Consider the following 19885-nt stretch of genomic DNA (forward strand, 5'->3'; position numbering starts at 1 on the left):
TGGAACTGAGTGGGCCTGGGGGCAGGTCTATGGGTCCGGATTTTCATCAAGTAAAATCTGATAACCCTAAGTATAGCTGGCTGGCTAGGCAGGTAAACAGGAGGCACAGTATATTTATGCACCCTTCTCCTTGCTGAGAGCGGAGAGAAGTGGAGTTTGCACTGGGATTTTAGGAATTTATTGGTGTCAGGTCAAAAGCGCGCCGGGACAAAGGCGCGAGCAGACAACTGAGCGCAGCACGGAGGTGTGCGCCAAAGAAAAAGACTGTTTTTAGGGGCTACAACGGGGGGGGGGGGGGGGTGTGGGGGGAACCCCACCACTTTATTTTATACAGATCGTGCCGCGTTGTGGGGGGTTTGGGGGGTTGTAACCCCCCACATTTTACTGAAAACTTAACTTTTTCCCTGTTTTTAGGGAAAAAGTTACGTTTTCACTAAAATGTGGGGGGTTACAACCCCTCAAACCCCCCACAATGCCACCGTGATCTGTATTAAGTAAAGTGGGGGGGCTCCCCAACAAACCCCCCCATCGCATCCCCTAAAAACAGTCTTTTTCTTCGGCGCGCGCCTCCGTCTTGCACTCAGTTGTCAGCGCGCGCCTTTGTCTTCCGCGTTACTGTCTATGAACCAATTTATTTTTAATGGGCTAATGATGTAATTTGGAATTACATTACATTAGTGATTTCTATTCCGCCAATACCTTGCGGTTCAAGGCGGATTACAAAAAAAGTTATTTGGCCATTTCCAGAGGAATTGAAGAGAAGAGCGAGTTGTTTCAGAGGCTTGGGAAGAGTCTTGCGGTGTTAATTTGCCTTCAAGGATTTGTTAGTTTGCCTTCAAGGATTTTTTGAATCCTTGAAGACAAACTAAGGTGCGCTAGTGTTTTTAGCGCACGCAGGAAATGACTGCGCGCTACACTTCTAGAACTAACACCAGCTCAATGCTGGCGTTAAGGTCTATTGCATGCGGCAATGTAGCGTGCACTATTCCGTGCATTAAAGCCCTAGAGCACCTTAATAAAGGAGCCCTAAATGTCATTTTTAATGGGCTAATGATGTAATTTGGAATTGATTAACTACTTGGTAACTGGGTGTAGTATTCAGCTGGTTGAGCCCCAATCTATTGAAACTTTTTATTTGTAGCGGCAAAAACTGCCTCCTCCCTTTCTGAGTACCTCTCGCTCCATCTCTCAATCTATACATTAAAAAATAACACATTTTGATGTTTTAAAAATTTCCTCAAAAACCAAATCACAATCAGTTTCCAAATAAAAAGCTATAATTACAGTAACGGCTTGTGTCTTAGCTGCAGAAATTTCAGAGCATCCAGAAATGATCAAACTATTGGTTGTTCCTCCATACTCTATCTATCTATCTCCTTTCCCTTCCCCTCCCCCTCCCCCTCCCCTTAAAAATAATATGAAACATGTGATTGGCAGCCACAATAATTGAAGGATGCAGCTCTGTGGCTTTTTGGCATCTGATTATATTTTTTGATATCCTTTACTACTACTCACCATGCAAACTGGTCTTCCAAGATACATACTGAATGTAGAACTGAATCCAACATGCCCAGATTATTGGAAGTTTGCTGTTACTGTTCAGTTTCTCTTCAACTGTAAGCCGCATTGGTTTGTAAGGTTTTGCAGGGTATAAATGCTATATTATGTTAGATGAAACTGGAAGCAAAGTCTCTATGTTCTGGTGTCAAAACTGCACCAAGAACTACTACAAAACTTCAGGCAGATGACAGCAAATGATTGCAACTGTTGTGGCTAGAGAAAGAAATTGACAGAGACATGCTTATTGGCTTATAGGAGGTATTGAAAAGAAGATCATACGTGCCAGTAGAGTTTCATAATTTAGGCAAGAGAGAATGCGACATATTTCAAAGTAGAGATGTACCTTTATGTGAAAATGTATAAATAACAAGGCAGAGGATCATAGCATTCATTCAAAATGACATTGAATATGTCATGTGGTTTAGGGATTTCCCCCCCACCCCCGAAACATCAGGGAAATCTCTAAATTTCAGAGCTTTTTGTATGTTGTATAATAGTGCACACTCTTTCAAAACAGTATACACGTTTGGCAAAGAGCATAAACTATTTGTGAAAAGTCCATACTATTTGAAAAGAGGGTCATTCCATGAGTTCTCCACTTAAGTGACACATTTGCACATGTAAATGTCAGTGCCTAGGTTATAGAACTGACCTGTAAATGTTCACAGTGATCCATTTAGAACTGGAGTAGAATTAGAGATGATCTGGGGTGGGGCATACTGATGAGAGCTATTTGGAAGTGATGGAGACTAGCTGCAACTGAATTCAAGGTACATAGGAGCTCTACGGGAGAGGAGAGGATAGTAGATGGCAAAGTTAAGCTTGAGGGTCAGTGGCTGTGCCCATTCATAGAAACATAGAAATAGACGGCAGATAAGGCCATGGCCCATCTAGTCTGCCCACCCCAATGACCCTCCCCTATCTTTCTCTGTGAATAGATCCCACGTGTCTATCCCATTTGGCCTTAAAATCAGGCACGCTGCTGGCCTCAATAACCTGAAGTGGAAGACTATTCCAGCGATCAACCACCCTTTCAGTGAAAAAGAATTTCCTGGTGTCCCCGTGCAGTTTCCCGCCCTGATTTTCCACGGATGCCCCCTTGTTGCCGCGGGACCCTTGATTTTTCTTTCTCTCCTTAAAAAATGACATGGAGTTGGTTTTCCGTGGTTAACCGCAGGGATGGGGACAAGGGCAAATTCTGTCCCCATGTCATTCTCTAAGCCAGGGGTGTCAAACTCAATCACATAAGGGGCCGAAATCTACAATACAGGCTAAGAAACGGGCTGAATTTTTTTATTAAGATACTTAGGGGTCCTTTTATTAAGGTGCACTAACCGATTTAGCGTGCGCTAAAGATTAGTGCATGCTAAATGCTAAGGCGTCCATTATATTCCTATGGGCATCTATCTCTAATGATGCAACTTCCTGTTTCCACCCGGGTGGACCATAGCAGACAGAAAGCAGGAAGGTGAGCTGCGGACAACGTTGCTGAATCACTGCTGAGGCTGGCAAATTTTTCAGCGTGATGGCGACATTGGACTGGCGCGGGAGGAAGGCATGCTGGGCAGTGAGAAGGAGAAGTTCCAAGAGAACTGCCGCGGGCCACATAAATGGCCAGGCAGGCCGGATTCGCCCAACGGGCCTTGTGTTTGAGACATGTGCTCTTGGCAATTAACTTGGCCAGTTAAGTGCTAAATATTGTCCGGAGTGGCCATCCCTCCTACTGATTTTTATTGAAATACAGGGGGGGAGGGGGGCCTGCAGGGTGCGCAGTTCGGCTCGGCGCGGAGGTTTTTTTTTAATGGCAGGAGGGAGTGGGCATCTCTCCTGCCTCTATTTTTGTTCCAGGGTTTTTGGGGGAACTATCATAGGGGTGGGGGCTCCATCATCGGGAAGGTAGCTCAAAGTTAAAAAAAAAAAAAATGGGGACAGATATTGTGCGTGTGTTACACATGCACAACATCTGTACCATTAAAAAAAAAAAAGCTCCAACAGTTGAGTGGTAGGAAGCTGTTTTGGGGTTTCCCCTGCTGCTCAGCTGTTCAGGCTTCCCCAAACAGGCTCTGTGCATATATGAGAGCTGGTTTTTAAGTGAGCAATCGCATGGGATTTCAAGTGCTCTCCGCAAAATTCATGGGCAACGAACATTGATCGTTGTTTAGAAATCAACCAAAAAATTGGCCCATAGCGACCCGCACGGTCTTAATGACCATTTCAAATGCATCTAGCCCTAAGTGTATAGCCCTTTATGAAGACTGCCCCAACTTTGTTGGCTGGGCTGAAAACTTTTCAATAACCGGTATATTATTTTCAAGATATCGGTCTATCTTTATCTTAAAATCATACAGAATTTTGATCTGCTCATTTTCTAAGTCTTTTTCTATCACAGTAGTTCCATTCTCCACCCCATCAAAGCCATTGTGTTCCTCCCCCCCCCCCAATAGACTAAATATATAAATACAGGAGTCCATATTGAAAAGATTTGTCTTGAGCCCTTCGCTTGTCTCTATAGAATAATAAAAAAAAAATTATAAGAGACACTACAGTGAGAAAAACTGCACTGAATCATATTCCACAATCCAATTATAGGTGCAAAACTCGGTGCATCCTATTCTAATGACGTTAATGCTGAAAAGTTGGGGATTTGTTAGACCAATATTTTCACACCTGGCTACCTTACAATTAAGCACCATTTTAAAAAATAAAATACTCATTCAGTGCAAAAATGTTAGGCTGAAGGAGAGGGCCAAGAGTAGGGCAAAGAGTGGGGGGTAAAGGTCAGCAAGAATTAGCAATAAGAAAGTAGGCAGGAGTAGCAACAACAGAATGCAGGTGAATTGGGTGTAAGATAGAGTCTAAGCCAGAGGTGGGCAACTCTAGTCCTCGAGGGACGGAATCCAGTCGGGTTTTCAGGATTTCCCCAATGAATATGCATTTAAAGCAGTGCACGCAAATAGATCTCGTGCATATTCATTGGGGAAATCCTGACAACCTGACTGGATTCCGGCCCTTGAGGACCAGAGTTGCCCACCCCTGGTCTAAGCACTCACCAAAATTGCAGAATATTGCTGGAAATACAGTAAAGATGTGGCGTGGTATGGGGGGGGGGGACCAGACCACGCCACGGGTGCCATCTTGACAGGGCACCAGCACCCCTGCTCCTTCCCACCCCTCCCTCACCATGCATGCCTTCCCAACCTCCACATACTTCTAGCTCTTCGCCAGTGTGAGCATCAGCTCCAATCTGCTGCTCGCACTGGCCTCAGCGTTCCTTCTGACGTCACTTCCTGGTCACGGACCAAAGAGTGACATCAGCAAGTTAGAGATGCTGCTTGCACCAAAGAAGTTAGAGATGAAGGGGAAGGGGCGCGTGTGGTGAGGGGAACAGAGAAGGAGAAGAGGGCAGAGGCACCACCCATCTTTGCTGTGCAACTGAGGTAGTGCATGCCAACACAGTTTCTGAGTCCCCCAAACCAAATGTAACTGGTCTTGGCGCTGTTTATAGCAGGTGCAAAAATCCATTCCGATCTTTGGTAGCATCAAGATCCATACCATTTGCAGGATATGCTTTCGGTGCTGATTTTCACAAACTCCCTCTCTCCACTGAAATCTCCTGCCTCTTTTTTTGGCATGGAAAAATAGGCATGATGGTCAAGTTGCACACCTGAATTTAGCTTTATAGAATCACACTTAAGGTCCTTCCCTGTTTTTGGCACTGAAACTGCCAATCAGTGCCTATATTGGGCACCAATTTTTTTTAAAAATAGAATTAGGGGGCATGTGTGGAATTGTGAGTGCTGCCCACGTGCCATCCAGGCTCTGCTCATGTGTGCAACTATATTTCAAATATACACTATATAAGACTGTGTTTCCATGTGTACATGCCATTACTCTAATTATATTGTTATGTAATCAATGCATAAATGGAAGCACCTGCTTTATAGAATTACCCCCTAGTGGCTATATATTGGCATTACCCACTTATCTTTTAGCCACACCCCTGGAGTACTTCCCAGAATGCCTCTTACCGGATGGATAACTTTTGGGCCCAATGATATCCAACCAAAAGTTACATGTTCACCAGCCCCACATTTTAAAAAAATGGTATACAGCAATTACCTGCAAATTTGACCTCTATAATTTCCTCCCCTCTTTTATCAAGCTGTGCTAGAGGTTTTTAGCACAGGCTGGCAGGGTAAATGCTTCAACGCTCTTAGGAATTCTATGAGCATTGGAGCATTTACCATGCCAACCTGTGCTTTATAAAAGGGGCCATTTATTTAGATTTTAGAAAAGATTTTGAGATCAATTATATTCTGAAGAATTCATGAACAGATATGTTATATGTTACTTCTTTTAGCATAAAAATGTATTTTGGAGTGCCTAGCTACCTGCTGTGTATTTTGATGTATGTATGTGCCTAAGGGCTTGCACCTGTTTCTTTGCCAAAAACACCTATATCTTATTAATGCGGCTGTATGTTTTTGCAAATTCACAGCTGCTTTTTTTATTTTTAGCTATCCATGAAAGGGATTATTTTTAAAAAGCAAAATTATCAACTAACTTCAAGTCATCAAAGGGCACAAAAATACACCCATAAAATATTCACATTTTACAGTTTTCAGAATTCTGCATGCATGGTACATGCTTCAAGCATTTTTTTGTTGTTCAACAAAGCTTGTCACTGCCAATATTCAGTGGCCATATAAGAACATAAGAACATAAGCAGTGCCTCCCGCCCAGCAGTCTGCCCCCGCGGCGGCCCAACAGGTCATGACCTGCCTTAATCACCAGAAGGGGCCCCCTTGCCCCCTAGGTTTCTCATCGAAGTCCTATCTTCCCATCAATGTCCTAACCCTCCGGCCTTGCACCTGCACGACCTGGTGAGCTGTCTATACTTATGCAACACCCCAGCACCTCCCTCAGTACCCCACGATCCCCTTTTCCCTCAGGAATCTGTCCAATCCCTGTTTGAATCCCTGTACTGTACTCTGCCGGATCACTTCCTCCGGGAGCGCATTCCATTTGTCCACGACCCTTTGGGTGAAGAAAAACTTCCTTGCATTTGATTTGAACCTATCTCCCTTCAGTTTCTCTGAGTGCCCCCTCGTACCTGTCGTCCCTTTTAGTCTGAAGAACCTGTCCCTGTCCACCCTCTCTATGCCCCTAAGTATTTTGAAGGTCTCTATCATATCCCCCCTGAGCCTCCTCTTTTCCAGAGAGAAGAGCCCCAGTTTATCCAGCCTCTCAGCATATGGGCAGTTTTCCAGCCCTCTTACCAGTTTCGTTGCCCTCCTTTGGACTCTCTCAAGAACTGCCATGTCCTTCTTGAGGTGCGGCGACCAATATTGAACGCAGTATTCCAGATGTGGGCGCACCATCGCTCGATACAGCGGCATGATGACTTCCCGCGTCCTGGTTGATATGCCCCTCTTGATGATGCCCAGCATCCTGTTGGCTTTCTTCGAGGCTGCTGCACACTGTGCGGATGGTTTCATGGATGGATCCACTAGCACACCCAAGTCTCCCTCAAGTCCGGTGTCTTCCAGCAATCTCCCCCCCATTTTATACTCGAACAACGGGTTCTTTTTCCCTATGTGCATGACCTTGCATTTATCTACGTTAAAGCGCATTTGCCATTTGTTTGCCCAGTCCTCCAGCTTATCGAGGTCCCTTTGCAGTTCCTCACACTCCTCCCTGGTCCTAACTCTGGCGCAGAGCTTGGTATCGTCTGCAAATTTTATAACCTCACACTTTGCCTCCGTTTCCAGGTCATTGATAAATATGTTGAAGAGTAGCGGCCCCAGCACCGATCCCTGCGGCACACCGCTCGTGACTCCCCGCCAGTCAGATATATATAGATTAGAGAATGACACGGGGACAAATTTTTTCCCGTCCCCGCAGAAACTCAATTTCCCCATCCCCGCAAATTTTGCCGCTACCTCTGTCCCATTCCTGTAAGCTCTGCCTTAACCATACAAGCAGCAAACACTTATGATTTTAAAGAGCTCTTTTTACTATGCTGCGTTAACTCCGCGCTATGCGCCAAAAACTAATGCCAGCTCAATGCAGGCATTAGTGTCTAGCGTGTGTGGCAATTTAGCGCACGCTAAAACCGCTAGCGCAGCTTAGTAAAAGAGCCCAAAGTGTTTAAAGCTTGTGCAGATGAGGACGGAGCTTGCAGGAATGGGGCAGGGACAGGAAAAGAACTCGCTGGGATAGGAAAATAAGTTCCCCCGAGGACGGGGAAAATTTGTTCCCGTGTCATTCTCTAATATATATCTGCCTAAAAAGCAGATCTATCTTTGGCTGCTAGGACAACCAGCCAACCACTGAATATTGCTTTAGTTTAGCTGGCTATATCTTGCCCAGCTCAAACAAAACCCCCCAGAAATTCAGTGCCGGTCACTGGATACAGCCCTAGCATTGAATTTCTGTTGATCATGGTGGATAGCCAGCTGTCTCCCATGGTCTGACTATCAACCCCATAGTCCTTTTTTTTGGCTCTCTTTTACTTAGCCATGGTAGAGCTTTCTACCAACACTTCTCCAATGCTGATAGGAATTCTATGAGCGTTGGAGCAGCGTCTAAGTATTTAGTGCTCTGGACCGCTTAGTAAAGGGGGGGAGGGTATTTTATTATTATTATATAAAAATACAGTCACAACAATTATTGCAACTTAAGAAATATCACAAATCTTCTCAATGAGGAAAAAATAGGAAATATTTATTTCATCTCAACCACAACTCTAGAGAGAATCCAAGAATTAGAAAATAAAATTTAGGAAATAAAACAAATTAAGCTATTAGATCAGCAGCTCTTAAACCTGTCCTGAGGGTCCTCCAACCAGTCAGATTTTCAAGATACCCCTTATGAATATGCATGAGGTAGATTTGCATATAATAGAAGTGGACAGGCATGCAAATCTGCCTCATGCATATTCATTACAAAACAACAAAACTAGGAGTGCAAATAGTTATAAATGCTTGTGCAAATGCAATATGATCACATAACAGAAGCTTCAACAAAAATTATTTAAATAATATGATGTGCTCAGACCCATAACCAAAACTACCACAAATTAGGCAAGGGTTACCATGGGACCATCATTATCACATCACAGTCCCTGAACCGCCCCCATCTGTCACACTCCCCTTCAAACAATAATGCAAGAGATATTAAAAAACACTTATCTCTTTCGTGTGAGTGGCTGTTCCAATGATTATAAGGTTCACCTTGTCAACTGTGTACTATCACCCCAACACCACCATCTCATGGACTCTCCCCCTCCCTGACTCAAGTTTCGCTTGTCCTTGCTTCATCTGGAGGGGATGCCTGCTAAGATATAAAATCCACACAATTATTTCAAACCCACTCATGATCAAACCACACAACCTTTGCTCAGATAAATTTTGCTCATACACAATGACCAAACCATTGATTATATTGCTTATAAGGCTACAACCTTAGTCAGGAAGTCCAAACTCTTCAACAGACACACCTTTCTCAGCAGTGTTTGCCTTAATGCCAAGACGCACACTGCTTTAAAGATTGTCAGTGCGAGTGGAGATTTGAGTATGCATATGAGCATGGATCCAAAATGAACAACTTACAGTTGTCATAGGCACCTTCAGAGCAGTGGGCTCTGAGCTATCTGTAACAGGAATTTGGCTCCTGTGGGCCACTGTGAACCGCGCAGGGATTTTTGGGTGACCAGAGAGACAACACTGCACAACCAGAGACTTTTCAAAAATATATTCATGAGAAGCAAAAACAACAATGTTCAGCTTAGCTACAAACAAAAGCAGTTTATGAAACAAGAAAACAAGATTCAAACAGTGTCAGAATGCTCCACAACATGAGTGCCTCAGCAGGCACAGAAAAGAAAAAAAACTTTTAAAACAGTCTTTCAGGATTGTTGGTACTTGTGCTGTCCTGCACAATTTCAATTTCCAGCACTTAAGCTTTACTGCAAACACTGATCTCACTCCTTTCTCAGCAGGGGTGAGCTTATCTCAGTCCTGGCTTCCAGTGCTGATTAGAAAGCTCCTGCTTCTGGGCAGCAAGCAGAGAGAAAAAAACCCCAGTCTTTTAAAGTTCCATTCAAAAGCATGAAAACAAAACCACTCCTTTCAGGAATTACCAGCAGCAGGGAAAAAGGAAAAGGTAAGTTTGTTCCAGGCTGACTTCTAGTCTTCTTGTGGAAAAAAAAGACTTCATAAATCTACAAGGCATTTAAAATCACTTGCCTTAGTGTTCCAACACACTTCCATTGATTGCGCTCCTGACTCCAGCTGTTCGTATGGCGCGGTATCCATGGCCTGGTCCCACTGGCTCTGGCACTGGCTCTGGGGCCTGTCTCCCCCACCCCGAAGGACTTCTCACCCCCCCTGGCCTTCCCGCACCGGCGTTTACCTTAACGAAGCAGTCTGCAGCAAGATCGCGATGCTAGCGATCTTTGCACTGCTTCGGAGCTGTTTCCTCTGCTGCGGTCCTGCCCCTCCTCTGATGTCAGAGTAGGAGCGGGACCGCGGCAGAGAAAACAGCTCCGAAGCAGTGTAAACTTAAGATCACTGGCATCACGATCTTGCTGCAGACTGTTTCGTTAAAGTAAATGCCGGTGCGGGAAGGCCAGGGGGAGGTGAGCAGTCCTTCGGGGTGGGGGGAGACAGGCCTTTGGGGGGGATGCAGGCCTTCAAGGTGGGTTCAGGTCTTTGGTGGGGATGCAGGCTTTCAAGGGGGGGGACAGACCTTTGGGGGTGGGATGCAGGCAGGCCTTCAGGGGGGGACAGGCCTTCAAGGGAGGGGACAGGCAGGCAGGACTTTGGGGGGTATGCAGGCCTTCAAGGGGGGGACAGGACTTCAGGGGTGGGATACAGACCTTTAAGGGGGGGCACAGGCCTTCAGTACACGGAGGGAGGGAGGGAAGGGGGAGTTCAAAGAGACATGCATATGCCGGACTTTGGGGGGTGAAGAAATAATGGGTCTGAAAATAGAAGAGAGGGAGAGAGATGATGGACCATGGAATTTAGGGATGGAAGTTATAGAAAGGGAGAGATGATGGACCTTGGGGTGGTGGGGAAGGAGGGAGAGATGCTAAGAAAAGGTGGATCTGTGGAAGGAGACGAAAAAAAGGAAAGATGCCAGACCTCCTGGAGAGGGAAGGGAAATGGAAGGGGAGGACAGGATGGCAGATGGATGGTTAGCACAGAGAAAGAAAAAAGGAGACACTGGCAAGCAAGTTATCAGAAGACAACCAGAACCTGGGACCAACAAGATTCATTTTCTGTTTTGTGATTACAATATGTCAGATTTGAAACGTGTATCCTGCCAGAGTTGGTGTTAGACCGCAAACGTGAGCTAGGATTTAACAGAGAGAGGAAAAGTCTTTTTTGTTTGTTTATTTTGTTTACACCACAGCGCCAGTGTGGTTAGGAGAAGGCAAAGGGGGTGAAAAGGCTATAAAATAAACCCACCAGGATGTTTGAAAAAAACAAATAAACACCCAATTGGGCAGGAAAATCAAATCGAATCGAAAAACCAATTCAATAGGCTGAATCAAATCGAAATTTTTTTTCCTGAATCAGGCAGCACTACTCAGCATGCAGTTTGAGATGCACTGCTCTAGAGTGACGTGTGCTAGGAAGTGCAGGCTGCTCACCACTCAAATTCCCTCTAGAGGAATCATGGGAATATCCTCAAACCTATCTGCATGAGGTTTAAACTGTGCTGTGATTTGCCTCTCTTGATCCAGCATGTGCACTACTTTGGGGAAATCTCTAGCAGACATAGGTTGCACATCACACAGTACCCTAACCTACAGTTCCATTCAATCCCCGTGGTTCCATAGCTTCTTAAGACTGCTTAAGAAGCTATGGAACCACGGGGTGCAAGGGGAGGTCCACCGATGGATCAAAAACTGGCTGGCGGACAGGAAACAGAGGGTTGGAGTAAAGGGCCATTACTCAGACTGGCAATGGGTCACGAGCGGAGTTCTGCAGGGGTCGGTGCTGGGACCGCTCCTGTTCAATATATTTATTAACGACCTGGAGGCGGGAACAAAGTGTGAGGTCATTAAATTTGCAGATGACACAAAGCTATACAGCAGGGTCAAAACCACGGAAGACTGCGAAGATCTCCAAAAGGATCTGACGACGCTGGAAGAATGGGCCAAAAAGTGGCAAATGAGCTTCAACATAGGGAAATGCAAGGTCATGCATGTAGGGAAAAAGAACCCGATGTTCACGTACAAAATGGGGGGATCACCGCTAGGGGTAAGTAACCTTGAAAGAGACCTGGGAGTGATGGTAGACACAACATTGAAGGCGTCGGCGCAGTGCGCCACAGCCTCAAGGAAAGCAAACAAAATGTTGGGCATCATTAAGAAAGGTATCACGACCAGGACGAAGGAAGTCATCCTGCCACTATATCGTGCAATGGTGTGCCCGCATCTGGAGTACTGTGTCCAGTACTGGTCGCCGTACCTCAAGAAGGACATGGCAGTACTTGAGGGAGTCCAGAGAAGAGCAACAAAGCTAATAAAGGGTATGGAAAACCTCTCATATACTGACAGGCTGAAAGAGCTGGGGCTGTTCTCCCTGGAGAAGCGGAGACTTAGAGGAGACATGATAGAAACCTTCAAGATCATGAAGGGCATAGAAAATGTAGACAGGGACAGATTTTTCAAATTATGGGGAACCACAAGTACAAGGGGGCACTCGGAGAAGCTGAAAGGGGACAGGTTTAGAACAAACGCTAGGAAGTTCTTTTTCACTCAGAGAGTGGTGGATACATGGAACGCGCTTCCGGAGGCTGTGATAGGCAGGAGCACGTTGCAGGGCTTCAAAGAAGGTTTAGATAGGTTCCTAGAGGACAAAGGGATTGAGGGGTACAGATAAGAGTAGAGGTAGGTACAGGGATAGGAGTGAAAGGCAAATTATAGGAATAGCCAGGGACCACTGATCAGGCAATGGGCCTGATGGGCCACCGCAGGAGCGGACCGCTGGGCGAGATGGACCTCTGGTCTGCCTCAGCGGAGGCAACTTCTTATGTTCTTGTGTTCCTTTCAAATGCTTTTTCAGCTCAAGAGACAAAGCAATATAAGAATCAGACATGCGCTGACTAAATCACACTACAGTACTCCCCTGAAATTTGCGGGGGTTCTGTTCCAGGAACCCCCGTGAATCTTGAAAAACCGCGAATAGGATTTTTCATGGGGGAGACTGGAGAGGGCAGCCGGAGCACCGGCAAGTGAAGGAAATCACGCCGGTGCTCCGGCTGCTCTGACTCCTGCTTCTCCAGCTGTCCTCTTCTGGTCGGAAAATACAGCGAATGACTGGGATTGCGAACCGCTGACCGCGAATGACTGGGAGAACACTGTATACAACTACAGCTTACTGTATAGATCTCAGGTTTTTGTGCTCTGAGTTATATTGGCCATTGTAAGAGGTTTCTATTCAGCCAACCCCTAATTCTGTAATCTTGGTGTCGCCAGCCTGACTGAATTGATTGAACAGTTTCTTTAATAATGAAGCAAAAACAAACTTACAGTCAAATGGATTCAATGAAGTTCAAGACTGTCATATATCTTCTCACTCCACCAGCATATCAGAGTTAAGCTGGGAGTGTCCACCTTGTGGAATGACACTGCTCTCCAGACTTTAGAAATAAACCTAAGCTGTGATAGATCGTTAGAACTAAAGGATGAAAAAACTTGGCGGGAGAATTATATGCTACACTCAGGTTCTCATTTAGCCATGTGCTCTGCAATCTAGCCACTGCTCTCTCCCAGACTGGAGAAGGAGGCGGGCTTATGCTCTGTGGAAGCAGTTTAGCTCTCAGGAAAAGCAAAGCCCTCTGGGAATTTAAGACTACATACCTCTATTACAAACACTTAACTTGTTCTTAAACAAGAAACTGAGCAAATGCCCTCATAACGTGGGGGCAGAACAAAGTAGAGAGGCTAGTGTCAAAACATTCCAAAAGGCCTGAGAAATATTTAATGCCACCCTCCTAGCAGTAAAAACCACTTTGATCCCTATGGATTTTGCATGATAAGAATACAGAATGTCAGATAAGAGTGCCTTAAGTGGGAGTGGCTAAGATGACGACATTGACCAGACGCTGAGATCGAGCTCTCGTCTCTGCTAACTTTGGACGCTAAAGAAAATTATGCCGCACAAGAGGAAAGGGAGCGTCAAGGTGCCAGTTTCCTCGACACCTACACCCCCAATACGCCAGCAGACGATTGAGCAGTTACTGCCTGGAATCTGCATCCAACTCGGCGCAGCTAGCCCTGTGGTGGGAGAGGGTAAAGAAGGCCTTACCTCACAAGGGCACGAAATCTCGCTCTCGTCTTCAAGTACCGAACCACCTCTTTGGCCGGCAGAAGCAACTGTCTTGGGACTGGGAACAGACAGAGCTGCTGAATTTGCACCGGGAGTTCCTACAGAGGAAACGCCTAGGGCAGATGAGCTTCTGCTGATGGAAGCCATCAATGGGGAGAGAACCCCCTCTAGCGAGGTGACCATAACAGTAATTTGGGGTATGCTCCAAAAGTTGGACAAGGCTGCTTCTAAGACATCAGAGGAGGTAAAATCTTTGGCAAACAAGATTGACGATATCTCCAAAGCCTTGGAACATTCGAATATTGAGGTAAAAAATACTATAAAAGAAATGCATTTAGAAATCAAGTCACTTCAGGATTATAGAGCAGCAGCGATTAAGGAATCCACAATGTTCCATCGAAAAATTGAAAATATTGAAAATTTTAGTCGCAGACTAATCTTTGGATTTTGAATTTCCCTAAAGTACCTGGAATATCTGCTTATGAGATGTTTAAGAAATATTTAGTGGAAGTGTTAAAGTATTCTTCAGAACTTATTCCTCCTTTGAACAAAATTTACTATTTACCACCTTCCACTAAAAACCAGGTTACAACGGCTGAAGAAAAAATTCAAACTCCGCAACTGGATATAAACAATATATCAGTAATTTTGGAAGAGTCTATTTCGGACTCCTCAGTAAGAGTGACACTTTTGGTCTCCTTTGTTTTCCAGCAAGATTTGGATTCCTTTATAAAATTATACTTCCGTTTATCAAAATTGTTTTATGGAAAAAAAATATGGGTTTACCAAGATGTAACCAAGATTACTCAAGAGAAAAGGAAGCTTTTTTTTGTCTATGAGACAGGAGACCAGGGCTCTGGGGGCGTCTTTTTTGTCAGCATACCCTTGTAGATGCCCAAGTTAAATATGGTTTTTTTTCAGCCGGAGCAGCTAAGATCATTTTTGGAGCTAAAGAAAATTGCAGTAGGTTAACGGTGTTTGTTTACAGGAAAGTATGCAATTATGTTATAGCCTTTCATTGTATTTTCTTTTGCCTACTTGTTTCAACTTCTTATTTGTTGCTTGCAAACTCCCCCTTAGGACTCTTTTTGTGGACTTTTTTTCTTATTTTTTGCTGTATTTCTTTAGCAAGAATGTATAACTTCTTGTAAAATTTGCAAATTTATAAATAATAATAAAAAAAAGAAAGCAGAATGTCTTATTGGGAATATTTTTGTATAAAGCTTACAATCAACATTGGTAAAAGAGATATTCCTGTAATTTCCCACCTTATCATGGTCCCATCCAGATTTTGGAATAACCATTACCTGAGATTACATAAAAGAGCCACCAGCTTCCCTTTAAGCAATCACAAGATGATAAAACTGCATCAAATAAAGCACTAATAATTCTTGAAACACTGTAAAATTTTGCTGGAAGCCCATCTGGGCCTGGTGTCTGTTCTAATGGGGGAGCCTTAATAGCTTTATGAATCTCATCCACCCTATTATCTTTATTTATTTATTCATTCAATTTTTTATACCATTCTCCCAGGGGAATTCAGAACAGTTTACATGAATTTAGTCAGGTACTTGAGCATTTTTCCCTATCTGTCCTGGCAGGCTCTCTATCTATCTAATGTATCTGGGTCAATGGGGGGATTAAGTGACTTGCCCAGGGTCACAAGTAGCGGTGTGGGTTTGAACCCACAACCTCCAATTATTCACACAGTAGTGAGGGGAAGCACTAGATGGGGAAGGGTACCCACTAAATTTATCAAATTTTGACTCAAAAAAATCTACCTCTTTGTATAATGACTGATAAAGTCTGAAACTGTGAAGTAATGGCAGAATCCTTAACATGGGGGATCTCTAAATAGATCACAATAAAATTCACTCTCTTATGTTGGAGAAGAATAGAATAAACCAATCCATCAATCAATATACAGTAGAAAAAAGACCTCAGTATACACACAGCCCTGCCAATTTCAGGAATGCCGTCAATATGGCAGGCTGGCCTTAATCATAGGTCATTGAGATCTGTTAAGAAAAAAAATAGAAATCAAAACAAAGTCATTCTTCCCCAACAAAAGGATAGAGTAATACAAACTCTCCGATGAAAAAATATGTATGCAAGTTCAGAACCACTGATTGTAAAACCTAAACACAGTCACAGTCACTTATCTGCAGAATATCAGCCTTCAATCTTCCATCCTCAATTGCAACTTGCTAAACAATTCAGATCTTTTCCAGATAAGCCCCGCCAAAAAGTTAACCCCCCGCCACCCAAAAAAGATTATAAAAAAGAGGCGTGATCTGTATAAAGTAAAGTGGGGGGGTTCCCCCCACGCCCCCCCCGTCAGAGCCCTTAAAAAAATGGCCGATAGTTTATCCTATTTTTGATAATGTTAAGTTTCATATCCTCTTTTTTATAATCTTTTTTGGGTGCTCCGACGGGGGTGTGTGTGTGGGGGGATCCCCCCACTTTATTTTATACACATCGGCGTTGTGCTGAGAACTTCACTGGTTAAGGTTGCATGCGCTGGCAAAAGGTGGCGGGGCTTAACTTTTGGCGCGTGCACTTTTTCCATTAGTGGCGGGGCTTATCTGGAAAAGATCCAACAATTCAAGCAGTCCCAACAGGAGTACCCTGTTTCGCAGAGTGTGTCTTCAGGGAATTCTAACACAGAGTTCAATTCATCTCTCTAAATAGCGATAGGAGCCCTCTCTCTAACTTTACACCTCTTCAGATACTGTTCCAACAAGTGCCTAGCCTTATTCGCTGTAAAATATAAAGATCGTTGCATTAAAAAAGTCTGACCACTCTGTTTGCTACTTATGGAATTACTAGTGTTTAAGCCCGTTACATTAACGGGTGCTAGTAGAACCTCCTTCCCTCACATGTGCCCTATTTTCAGCCCCAGCTCCAAACCCATTTTTACGCCCCTCCCTCCCACCACGGTCCAACAGCACCTCTTCCCTGCTCCCCCGGTCAGCAGCACCTCTTCCCTGCTTCCCTGGTCAGCAGCACCTCTTTCCTGCTCCCCCGGTCCCTCTTCCCTGCTTCCCCAGTCAGCAGCACCGCTTCCCTGCTCCCCCGGTCAGCAGCACCTCTTCCCTGCTTCCCTGGTCAGCAGCACCTCTTTCCTGCTCCCCCGGTTCCTCTTCCCTGCTCCTCCGGTCCCTCTTCTCTGCTTCCCCAGTCAGCAGCACATCTTCCCTGCTCCCCCGGTCCCTCTTCCCTGCTCCCCCGGTCAGCAGTACCTCTTCCATGCTCCCCTGGTCAGCAGCACCTCTTCCCTACTCCCCTGGTCCCTCTTCCTTGATCGCCCGCTCAGCAGCACATCTTCCCTGCTCCCCCGGTCTCTCTTCTCTGCTCCCCTGGTCAGCAGCAACTCTTCACAAATCTCTCACCTGTAGCAGCGGCCGCAGCACTCTACACACGCTGCTTCACGGCCTTCAACTGCCCTGATTTGATTTGCCGCATCTCTGATGATGTCATCAGGGAAGCGGTGGAGCAATCAGGGCAGTTGAAGGCAGCGAAGCAGCGTGTGTAGAGTGCTGCGGCCGCTGCTAGAGGCGAGAGGTTTGTGGGGACCGCGTGAAGGGGGGGGTGGCAAGGGAGTAAGGGTAGCAGTCAGATCGCGTGAAGGGGTTAGTGTGCGCGGGGGGGGGGGGATGGTGGCGACGATGACTCGGAAACCGACTCCTCCTGGGGTCCGCGGGAAGGGAAGGGTGGTGTGGCAAAGGACTTGGGTCCCGAGCGGCGGGGTCAGTTTTTCGGTTCGTCCCGGGGGGGGGGGGGGGGAGGAGGCGGTCTTTGTACCTCAGTCCCGGCTTGTGGAGGCCATCGTCGGGTGGCTGGGAGAAGGCTTGTGGAGGCGATCGTCAACGTGTGAAGAAACTTCCATATTGTGAGGTGGCTGTGACGTAAAACCCGCGCATGCGCACTCGTGTTTTCGCGACGGATCAGGGAACACGTTTTTTTTAGTGCGCATGCGCGGCCTATCATTTTATTATATTAGATAAGCATTATTTTCTTATTTGTGGAAGTTTAAATAAGTGCCTGCCTTATAATTAGATAGACAGCTACTCTCCACCTGCTTAAGCTCCTCCTCCTAATAATTTCTAAAGTGCTACTAGACATACACAGCACTGTACATCAAAACACAGAAGAGACAGTAGATATCCTGCAAACAACGGGATGGTTGGATAGGCTGGAGTGAACTTACATGGCAACTTCAGCAGTTGGATCCTAGGACAATATCAGGTGGACTTTAAGCTATGGCCCAGAAATATCAAAGAAGAGACAAGTTAATTAAATCATGTCTTTTTAATGGGTATAACTAATGGGCAGACTGGATGGACCATTCAGGTCTTTATCTGCTGTCGTTTACTATGTTACAGTACCTGCTCAAAACAGCTTACAATCTAGTCAACAGACAAACTGGACAAGAAGGTGCATCTATACACAGTGCTTAGGTGGGGGAATTACAGAGGGACTGATAATACAGATTTTAGTGCTAAGCAGGTGGATTGGAGTTTGGAATTAAAGCAGCTTTAAAGAAGTGGGCTTTGAGTCTGGATTTGAATACTACCAGTATATCGAGTCAGGCAGTTTGTTCCAGGCATAAAGTGGAGAGAAAAACAAAGAAACCCTAATTGCTGCTGAATATCTTAAAAGTCACTAACTGAGCAGCACTTGCCCAAAAAGTGTGGGGAAGAAATTCCACTGTAACACTAACCCCAAAATACTATAATAATAATATAATAACAGTGAAGTATGTCTTCAGTATGAGGTTGCAAGTTTGAGGCAGTCAGAAGTTCAAAAAGAACCACAGCCATCACACTTAACCTTCCTGGGCTTTTTCCAGAGTGAAATAGAATCACAACATAGCCCCACACCATCACAGGAACATACTATGTGTGAATAAATGTAGTGAATAAACTTATATAGTGCAAATTACTCTTAGTATATTTCATAAAATAATAGTGAAAATCCTGCCACACACCTCCAGCCGAGAAAAAGAAAGTAAACAAGCTGAAAAAGTTAAAAAAAAAACATCAGTATATAGCTTAATGAGTCAGATAATCCCATTCTTCAGGAACTGATAATAAATGTAGGGAGAGAAAAGCATGTTGTAAAACTCTCCTCCAGTCTCCAGGGTTCGACCAGGCTTGGTTTCAGGGACAAAGGCCCCTCCCTGACAATAAGCGGCCTAACAATCCAAAACTTGACTGCACTGCTAACGATCAGTGTGCTGAGTACTCGGCAGGGGGAGGAGAGCAGAGCAGCAAGGTAGAAGGGACAGAGTCTGAAGTTGGCTGTAGAGGAGAAGGGTACAGATAAGAGACTTATCTAATTTACCCATCTTCTTTTTTACTGTAAGCTCCTCTGCCTTACTTGCCTTATAACTTACAATAGCCCTATTTATAGTAGCCTTATATGCATTCCATCAAGTATTCAGGGCACATTGACTAAACAAATTATGCCTGAAGTAATCCTCAGTGGCTACTTGTACCAAGTCGATTAAAACTAACAACCTTGAATAATGCAGTATTCAAGCACTAATAACACTGGCTCTGAGCAAAATCACCCTCAGTCCACGTGGGCACTACTACGTGATCTGAAAAGAAAATGTAAAGCATCACTGAGTACAGTAAACAAGGGTAAAGAGATTTGGATACCAGAATGTGGTCTAAACAGTAATAGGAGCCATACTCTGGTGAAAAAAATGTATACTCTTTCTTGCATGGGTGTTGTACCCAACTTTGACACTGGAAAGCATATGATAGTACTTGACTTAGTCTGCTGTCACGAGGCCCTCAATTGCCTATGCATGCAAACATCCTGTACCTGATGGCTATCCCCCTCAACTGTCAAATGGGCTGAACCAACCGCTTCATTGGGAGCATAAAGATTCTTAACATAAAGCAGTGAACCACCTATTTTCAATTGCATTGCAACCCAGCATCCCTCATGATCAGATGCATATGATT

At 44.9% G+C, this 19885-nt stretch overlaps 1 protein-coding gene across 1 annotated transcript in view; it reads left to right on the forward strand.

The window, feature by feature from the left end:
• The window catches only part of RYR2 (ryanodine receptor 2), a 1389277-nt gene that overhangs the window by 262534 nt on the left and 1106858 nt on the right, over positions 1-19885 (forward strand).

Source organism: Geotrypetes seraphini, chromosome 3, assembly GCF_902459505.1.
Source record: "Geotrypetes seraphini chromosome 3, aGeoSer1.1, whole genome shotgun sequence".
NCBI classification, from domain to species: Eukaryota; Metazoa; Chordata; class Amphibia; order Gymnophiona; family Dermophiidae; genus Geotrypetes; species Geotrypetes seraphini.